The 10,222-nt window shown below is 47.1% G+C and overlaps 1 pseudogene; it reads right to left on the reverse strand.

The window, feature by feature from the left end:
• Positions 1-3,049: 3,049 nt before the first annotated feature.
• LOC136173535 (integrin beta-1-binding protein 1 pseudogene) lies at positions 3,050-3,892 on the reverse strand (annotated as a pseudogene).
• Between the last annotated feature and the right edge of the window lie 6,330 nt (positions 3,893-10,222).

The raw sequence follows: 10,222 nt of genomic DNA on the forward strand, positions 1-10,222 counted from the left end.
TTAGGAGAATCAGGGAGTTTGTGAACAAAAGGTTTTAACCATTTTCGGGCGGATCTTCTATTAGATCTTGCCAGACCATAACATATGGGACTTGGCTCGTGTGGCCCCAGGGATCAGGAGCCATAACTTTTTCTTTCACTGCCCGAATACTAGAAGGTTGAAAAGTTTCCTCTGGAGGCCATCCAACTTGGAAGGCGGGCCACTCTGCAGAGCAAAAGTTTATTAATTTACTCTTTGTAACCAGTAGCGACAGATCATACGCTCTAGCCCTGACATCCGAGAAATGATCAGTCATGAGAGAGAGTGGGATAGATTTTTCTTGCCCCATAGTGAGAGTCAGAAGAAAGTCACTGAGAATTACCACCAAAAATCCTATCAGGAGTGGTGGCGGCCAGGAGGTTGGGCTTGTGGTATGCTTTGTGGAACTATTTGAGTGCCTTAGTCATTGCACGGAAGTTTTCTTGTTGGGGGCGGGCACCCTAAGGGTTTCTAGCCCATTCCGTGACCCCCTTATCCTTTCACGGGAGTCTTCCAGTGGCAGGTGCCCTATCAGCTCTTAAGTGCTTGTTCCGTGCCCACACAGACGGGTTTTTATTTGGCCAGATTCTCAGTTTAGAATACAAGAAAAAAGAAAAGAGCTTCACCCTCTCAGGCTCCCGTTACTGGGGCTGACTTATTGGGAGGCCTTCAGAATCCACCAGGGAGTAGTCCTGGCCAGGACTCGTCAGTTGCCCCGACAACTGTCTGCCCGTTCACTGAACTCTCAGAAACAGAAATGAGGAAGTAGACAACGAAACAACGAGACAGGAGACAATGCCAGCAGTTATACAGAAAAACACATAGACAGACACACATTGGCCGACAACACAGATCCTCTGGAACAAGGGTCACCTTACCGAATGGCATCCACTGTTCCCCAGATTTGGGCTTAGGAGAGGAGGTCTCTTTCCCGCAGAGCTGGCTGCCTTCCAGCGAGCTCACTGGCCTCGGCCTCAGACCAGCCAGAACGGCCAATCCGTTCCCTCATGGAAAGCTTTCCTTCATGCCAGACACCTTCCTGCCTTTTAGCAGGGCCTCGGATTTACTCTGGGCTTTCTGCGCCAGACACCTTCCTGCTTCACAGCAGGGCCTTGGATTTACTCTGGGCTTTTCTAGACCTGCCTGAGCACTGGTGCTATTACCTGTCCTTTTACCCCTTTGTTCCAAAGAGCATTCTTCCCCGGTCAAAGGATCCCGGACGAGCCCCCAAATGTTCTGCCCATAGTCCGAGTCCCCGGTCGGGAAAGAAGACTCCTCAAAACAATGCAACTTGCAATAGGGGAATTTATTACTGACTCGAGTCAGGGCCTCCCACCCTCACGAAGGGTGTGAGGATAAAGGTCCCAAGCCCCAGTTCTCTCAGGTATTTATTAGGTCAAAAAAGCAGCAGGTAGTTGGCATAAGCAGATTGGTTACACAGTTGCAAGGTAATTTTTGTTGGCCCAACGTGGGGCTTTCAGCTTTCCCCTGATAGGTTCCCTTTTTTCTTGCTAGGCATATGTTGATTGGCTGGCTCCAGGTAGCCTGATAATTATGTTACCCCAGAAAACCAGGCCTACTCCTAATCTAGGCTGCCTGTCATGGCGTTAGCTGTGACAGTTTCACAGCATGAATTGTGAACTTCCAGATGTTCAAGCTGGTTTTAGAAAAGACAGAGGAACCAGAGATCAAATTGCCAGCATCTGCTGGATCATGGAAAAAGCAAGAGAGTTCCAGAAAAACATCTATTTCTGCTTTATCGACTATTCCGAAGACTTTGACTGTGTGGATCACAATAAACTGTGGAAAATTCTGAAAGAGATGGGAATACCAGACCACCGTACCTGCCTCTTGAGAAACCTGTATGCAGATCAGGAAGCAACAGTTCGAACTGGACATGGAACAACATGGACTAGTTCCAAATCGGGAAAGGAGTACATCAAGGCTGTATATTGTGACCCTGCTTATTTAACTTATATGCAGAGTGCATCATGAGAAATGCTGGGCTGGAAGAGGAACAAGCTGGAATCAAGATTGCTGGGAAAAATATCAATAAGCTCAGATATCCAGATGACATCACTTTTATGGCAGAAAGTGAAGAAGAACTAAAGAGCCTCTTGATGAAAGTGAAAGAGGAGAGTGAAAAAGTTGGCTTAAAGTTTAACATTCAGAAAACTAAGATCATGGCATCTGGTCCCATCACTTCATGGCAAATAGATGGGGAAATAGTGGAAACAGTGGCTGACTTTATTTTTGAGGGCTCCAGAATCACTGCAGATGGTGATTGCAGCCATGAAATTAAAGGACATTTACTCCTAGACAGCATATTAAAAAGCAGAGACATTACTTTGCCAACAAAGGTCTGTTTAGTCAAAGCTATGGTTTTTCCAGTAGTCACATACAGATGTGAGAGTTGGACTATAAAGAAAGCTGATCGTCAAAGAATTGGTGCTTTTGAACTATGGTGTTGGGGAAGATTCTCAAGAGTCCCTTGGACTGCAAGGAGATCAACCAGTCCATCCAAAAGGAGATCAGTCCTGGGTGTTCACTGGAAGGACTGATGTTGAAGTTGAAACTCCAATAGTTTGGCTACCTGATGTGAAGAGCTAACTCATCTGAAAAGACCCTGATGCTGGAAAAGGTTGAGGGCAGGAGGAGAAGGGGATGATAGAGGCTGAGATGGTTGGATGGCATCACCAACTCAATGGACATGAGTTGGGGTGAACTCTGGGAGTTGGTGATGGACAGGGAGGCCTGGCATGCTGCAGTTTATGGGGTCGCAAAGAGTCAGACATGACTGAGTGGCTAAACTGAACTAAATGTACATGTATCAACCATTCAAACTTGTTGTTGTTTTTTTTTTTACTAGAAAAACAAATGACTGGTATTTTATACTCTGCATTTTCTTCAGAAAATCAAGAGCAAAAGATTGCTCATATTTCTGTAACAGTTCAACACTGCAGACTGGAAACAGAAACTATTGAGAAAACAGCTGAATTTGCACATGAAGTTTACTTCCCCCTTGCAGAATTCAAGGTTTCTCAGAAGTCAATACAGAGTCGAAGGCAGTGGATAAAACTTTGCAGATTGCTTGTGCTTGTTCCAGGCTGTTGCACTGGTAAACCCACAGGCTGTATTCTTGGTTGCTCGCATCTGTGGTCTTCAGAGCCAGTAAGCTCTTTCCTGCTCCAAGACCGTCGTCGTAACACACCATCCGGATGATTAAATACAGAGCGTGCCGATGCAGAACGTCATACTGATCTGATGTGGATACTTTTATACCGTACTTGGAAACTCCCATAATAAATTCTTCCTCCAGTGGAACGAAGGGCAACTTTCCATCTTGCTGAGCAACATCTATATAATTTATCAGGTCCAGTGGCCCTTCCAGACTTCTCCCCTCTGAGAGTTTCAGTTTCTCAATGGCACCAACATACTTTATTCGAAATTCTGCACAGGTGTCTGAATTGTTGTTGCTTTGTCCTGAGCTCTTGGTGGAGTCGGTGTCAAGGCTTGCCACGGTGCTGGACCGTGAGAGCCCCCCAAGGCTGGAGTCTACAGACTTGATCTTGGTACTGATTTCACTACTCTGGGAACTGCTGCTGCTGTGGCGCTTTTTGCCTTTCCGAAACATCTTCCACCATAGCTTGATCCACAGGCTCCTTGCAGAATCGAATCGAATGCTATTCTACCGTCTTCAAAGGTTCCACAGACAGCAGTCTGCAAAGATAGCTTCCTTTCACTCTGACATGGTCAGCTCTTGACAGAAAAACAGAGTACCTCCGCGCCGTCCGCGCTGGGGGCGTCAGACACCCCCAGGCCGGGCAGCCAGAGGAGCCCCGGCGGCTCCTCGGGTTCTAATTCCAGCGCCAGTTCTTCCGGGCCCCTGAGCCCCGCCCACCTGGGCCCGCCCACCTGGCCCCGCCCCCAAACTTGTTTTTGAAAGTGTTACTTTACACAAATGGCACCATGCTGCAGTGATTATTCTGCCCTTTCCTCTTCTCACACCATGTTTATGATCACAGAATCCTTTGTTATCTATATTTCATCCTACTAGTTTTTGGGAGGCCACATTTAAGCTTTAATTCATCTTATTCGTGAAGTAAGAATCTCCTTGAATGGTTTTTCTGACCGAGAAGTCTAGTCTCCCCATATTACATACTGAACGTCTGGCGATGCCGATGCTGTCAGATCCCCAAATCCTCAAACACGTACAGGATTGTCTGAGGTCTTCTCCATTGGCCTACTTTTCTACTGCTCTGCTGTTGTCACACTCTTTATTATTGTACCTTTGACATATTCACTTTCTTATAAGTAATCCCAATTTGACTTTTTCTAAAAAAATTTTTTTAGTTAGTTTTTCTTCTCAAACTTTTTAAATCTTGTATTGTAAATTTATTATATAAATTATAAAATTATGAATTTTAAACATGCAAAAGTAGCTGTTATTATTCAGAGGCTAAGTCTTATCCAACTCTTTGCAACCCCATGGATTGCAGCACACCAGTCTTCCCTGTCCTTCACTATCTTCTGGAGTTTGCTCAAACTCATGTCCAGTGAGTCAGTGATGCCATCTACCCATCTCCTCCTCTGTTGCCCTTTTTCTCCTCCTGCCTTCAATCTTTCCCAACATCAGGGTCTTTTCCAATGAGTTGTCTCTTCACATCATGTGACCAAATTTTTGGAACTTCAGCTTTAGCATCAGTCCTTCCATTGAATATTCAGAGTTGATTTCTTTTAGGATTGACTGGTTTGATCTCCTTGCTATCCAAGGAACTCTCAAGAGTCGGGCCCAGTAGTGTAACTCGTTCCCAGCTTCAGTGATAATCAACTTCTGCCCAGTACGCTTCATCTGTGCCTTCCCCCTGATCCCTCAACCAGGTACTGTGTCATTCCAAGCATTCCTTAAGCTGTTTCTTTACACACATTCTTTAAAATCAGCTTTTTAAGTTCTCCATAATTTTGATGGAGCTTTGATTGAATTATCATTGAATTTAAAGATTTTGGAGAGTTCACTTGCACAATTGAATCTTTCTATCCATGAAACTTGCCCTTCTCCCCATATATTAAATGCTTTCTTTATATCTTTCAATAACGCATTTGTTGTTTTCTCTGTCAAGAGCTTGCATACTTGTTAGGTTTTGCCACAACTATGAATGTCATTGATTTTACTATGGCTATGAATATTTCATAATTCCCATTTGTTATTGCTATTGTAAAGAAATACTATGAACTTCATGCAATGCTCTTGTTCTCTGCAAATCTTACTGAACTTTTATTAATCAGGATATTTTATTGGATTTTATACATAGACAGTCGTATCATCTGCAAGAAAATGATCGTTTTGCTCTTAACTATTCCTCATCACTCATTGTTTCTATTTTTCATTTTGCTACAAAGGCTTGTTGCTCCAGCGCATGGTTGAGAAGGGAGTGCTAACTCGCCTTCACATCTGTGGGTCAGGAAGGTTTCCCATCCGCCTACAGTTTTCTTCCTGCCCAGCTGTTTGACTTGTTTCCAGGTCTCAGCCCAGCCCCAGGCTGACTCTGACCGATTGTCATTCATCTTTGGGGCAGGGGATGGGCTGAGCCAGCCTGGTCCTGAAGGCCCGTGGAGGGAGGGATGTGCTGAGCTGCAGAGAGACTGTGACTGCCACTTGAGTTTGCTATCGTCCCTGCAGGCACCTCTGAATCACACTGGGCGACTGCTGCCCACCCTCCTCGCCCTGCCCCTGCCACCTCCCCTTGACCAACTTCCTCAGCTAAAAGGCTGAATTATGGGCAGTAGAGCTCCTGTGCAGGCTGGCCTTCAGTTTTTGTTTTTAAGTAATTTTCTTTATTTAATTTTGGCTGTACTGTGTCTTTGTTGCTGTGCAGGCTTTTCCCTAGCTGTGGCAAGCAGGGGCTACTCTCTGGTTGCGGTGCTCAGGCTTCTCATTGTCGTGGCTTCTTTTGTGGTGTAGAGGCTCTAGAGCACACCAGCTTCAGCAGTTGCAGCGTGAGGGCTCTGGGGCCCAGGCTCATAGTTGTGGCACACAGGCTTAGCTGCTCCACAGCAGGTGGGATCTTCCCAGAACAGGGATCAAACCTGTGTCTCCTACATCAGTAGGCAGATTCTTTACCACTGAGCCACCAGGGAAGGCCCTGGCTTTCAGTTTTACCTCCTGCTTTGGAGATGGGTCTCAGTCCCCCTTCTCAGGCCCATCAATCTGGGAATTCTCCTGCACCCCCACCTCTGGGATACAGCTAAGCTCCAGAAGCAGGTCGAATGGGGCAAGTACCCCCAGTGCTTTCTCTCCCTGGCTCTGTTCTTTGCCTTGGGTGTGAGTCAGGGGCGGGACGTGAAGATGGGTGGGGGGCAGGCGACTCTGGGGTGCAGGAGGCCCAGGGCACTCAGGCTTTCTTTGCTCCCTCCCCTCCTGCACCTGATTCCCAAGATTGCAAAACGAGGCTCTACTTACAGCCTCCTGTATGGTCATGTCGAGGAAGATCCAAGAGCCTGTTTTTTCATATTCCTCCTCAGGACATTTGGACCTCGAGTAACTTAGCGGCGAGAAATAAGCCACCGCATAAGCAGAATGTTTCTCAGTTAGAAAACAAGCAATCAGAGAAAACGTATTTTTAAAAGAGAAGAAGATTTAGTGGGTGGGCCAAGTTTTCTATCTTTCACCTGGTAGATTAACGATTATATGGCTGCACAGCGGCAGCTAACATTTTCAAACAGGAAGACGTATGATCAAACAGGAAGACATATGATCAAACAGGAAGACATATGATTAAATCTCTTTTGATGTTATCTGCAAATTGATTCTCTGAGCTCTGCTTCCAAAGGGTCATTCCCCAATTAAAGTCAGAAATGATTATTGTGGCAGCAGCCCTGCCTGCTTTGACGGTGAATTCTTCTAAGCATAATTAGCCTACATGCAGTATCTCGTAGCATGTTGGACCCTCAAAATTTTGTTCTTTTCTATTAGTAACTAGAACCAGTGCATCTCATACATGAGTGTGTGTGTGGTCAGTCGTGTCTGACTCTGTGCGACCCCATGGACTGCAGCCCACCCGGCTCCTTTGTCCATGGGATTCTCCAGGCAAGAATACTGGAGTGGGTTGTCATCCTCTTCTCCAGGAGATCTTCCCAACATAGGGATTGAAACTGTGTCTTTTGTGTCTCCTGCACTGCAGGTGGAATTTTTACCACTGTGCCTCCTGGGAAGCCCATTTCATCTGTTGCCTTTCCAGTAGAATGGAGTTCTTTGCTTCTCCCGCCCAAGACCCCTGTGACCTGCCACAAGTCATGGACTCCCCTGTGGCTACTTTGCCCCTGACCCTGGGCAGACCATTACGTCCCCAGGACTGATGATTTAATAAGTTCATTTCCACTCAGGACATTTAATAAGGCCTCTCTTGAAGTAATTGTTTGCTCTTGTACTACTACTGAAGTAGGCCTTACACCAGAGTGAAGGGTTCCTAGACCTCTAATGGTCACTGGTGGGCAAAGTGAGGTGGAGGAGCAAAGACTAATCAGGTACCATGTCTTTTAGTTTCCTTTTGCTCAATAGTGACCACTAGAGGTCAATTCAGATTCTTGGCATTAGGTCTTTTTTTGAAGAGTTAATTGATGTTATGGGCTTCCCTGGTGGCTCAGAGAGTAAAGCATCTTCCTGCAATGTGGGAGACCTGGGTTCAATTCCCTGGGTCGGGAAGATCCCCTGGAGAAGGAAATGGCAACCCACTCCGGTATTCTTTCCTGGAGAATCTCAAGAATGGAGGAGCCTGGTAGGCTACGGTCCAGGGGGTCGCAAAGTGACATTATATAAATGACATTGACATACTTTAAAAGAAGGCTGAGCACCGAGGAATTGATGCTTTCAAGTTGTAGTGCTGGAGAAGACTGTTGAGAGTCCCTTGGACAGCAAGATGAAACCAGTCCATCCTAAAGCAAATCAACCCTGAATGTTTATTGGAAGGACTCAGGCTGAAGCTCCAATACTCTGGCCACCTGATGGAAAAGAGCTGACTCGTTGGAAAAGACCCTGTTGCTCAGAAAGATTGAGGGCCGGAGGAGAAGGGGGCGACAGAGGATGAGATGGTTGGATGGCATCACAGACTCAATGGACATGAGTTTGAACAAACTCTGGGAGACAGTGGAGGAGGAAACTTGGCATGCTGCAGTCTGTGGGATCACAAAATTGGACACAACTTAGTGACTGAACAACAACAACTCCCTCTTTTCTGAGTGAGCTCCAGGCTCTCGTGGTTGAGATGTCCGCCAAGTGAACAGACTTTACCAGCCTTGCCTGAAGGCACTGGAGGAGGTGCCTCCAGGAGTTCTTCCTGGGCCCTTGGCCTTCCCACTCGGCTGGGGCTCCTCCTGGAAGCAGTGGCCACACCAGACTGGCTGGCTGACCAGTCTGCCGGCTGCCTCCCTCATGGTTCCCAAATGAAGGTATGAAAACACAACTTTACCTCCCAGTTTCTCATGAACACATACTTGGTATTATTGTACTCAGAATTTTTGTTTACTGGGAGAGGGTGTAATGATTAAAGGTACTATTTGTTCAGTAACATTTAACAAATAAGTGTGTTATTAACCACAAATACATCTAAGTACATATGTAGACAAGGTGCCACGGGTGAAAGATGTTTGCTTTTCGGACCATGCTGAGTAGAGAGTCCCTGTGACACACGCTGCCAAGAGTCCCAAGACTCCCAGCAGCCAAGCCTGCAGCATCCAAAATGCATTTTACTGCCGAGCCTGGTATACAAGTCCTCAGCTTCGAGCGTCCTCTGGAATGGAAGGTTTATTTACTTATTTGGCTGTGCTGGGTCTTAGTTGTGGCGTGTGGGGGTCTTCAATCTTCACTGCAGCATGCAAACTCTTAGTTATGACATGTGGGATCTAGTTCCCTGACCAGGGATCGAACCCAGGCCCCTTGTGTTGGAAGTGTGGAATCTCAGCCACTGGGCAACCAGGGAAGTCCCTATTAATATATTTTTTATTGAAGTAAGTACTGTTGGTTTACAATGCCATGTTAGTTTCAGTTGTACTGCACAGTGATTCTGTTATAGGCATATAACTGAATATATATTGCTTCCCAGAGTCTGTTCCCATATAGGTTATCACAGAATATTGAGGATAGTTCCTGTGCTGTCCAGAAGGTTCCCAGGGCAACAGCTGAGAGCCCTGAGCTTACAACGTTGCCTTCCAGCCTTCAGGCTCCCAGTCGGCATTCAAAGAGCCTGGATGTCACCACCCCTGTGGTTTTACAACAAGTTTGAGAAGCCAACAAGTTGAAAACCAACAGTGCTTCTTAGATCTGTAAGAGAGCTGCGATCACAGGGCAAACCGAAGGACTCACCTGCGGTGGGGAGGGGGCTCTTGTGAAGGTCATACCCCAGGCACAGGCGCCCTCAAGCCTGAGATGCAGGCACACCCCCAGCCCCCAAGCCCAGCCTCCACTCCCGACGCCCACATCGCTGTGGCCTCAGTGGGCCTCGGCCTGCTGCAGGATTCAGCTCCAGACCAGACACTGATGTCGGTCCATGGCAGTGAGAGCGCTGAATCCTGGCCACTAGACCACTCTACAATAAGTGTGTGTCTTCTTTGTGCTCTGTGGGTGAGTCACTTTGATCTGTGCATTCCCACTGAGGAGCAGGTCCACAGCAGACCATAGTATGGTATGTAGTTTCAGAGCACAGATAAGGCAATGGCACCCCACTCCGGTACTCTTGCCTGGAAAATCCCATGGACGGAGGAGCCTGGTAGACTGCAGTCCATGGGGTCGCTAAGAGTCAGGCACGACTGAGTGACTTCACTTTCATTTTCCACTTTCAAGCATTGGAGAAGGAAATGGCAACTCTCTCCAGTGTTCTTGCCTGAAGAATCCCAGGGATGGGGAGCCTGGTGGGCTGCCGTCTATGGGGTAGCACAGAGTCAGACAGGACTGAAGCGACTTAGCAGCAGCAGCAGCAGATAGACCCCCAGGCGGGCTCAGAGAGGGAGTCACGCCCTCCGGGTGTTCTGAATCGCTTACGCAGGCATTTCTTCTGGTGTTCTCTGGCCAGTCACCTGGCTCTGTCTGACTCTGAGTTCCTGTCTGGAGTATCTTGCGTCTCTTAGCCGAGACAGATTCCAACACAGAGGCCTGTGGGTAGGTTGCCATCATATACTGTGGGGTGGGGCTGCCTCTCTTTGACCTTCAAGG

Source organism: Muntiacus reevesi, chromosome 8 (genome assembly GCF_963930625.1).
Source record: "Muntiacus reevesi chromosome 8, mMunRee1.1, whole genome shotgun sequence".
Lineage (NCBI taxonomy): Eukaryota > Metazoa > Chordata > Mammalia > Artiodactyla > Cervidae > Muntiacus > Muntiacus reevesi.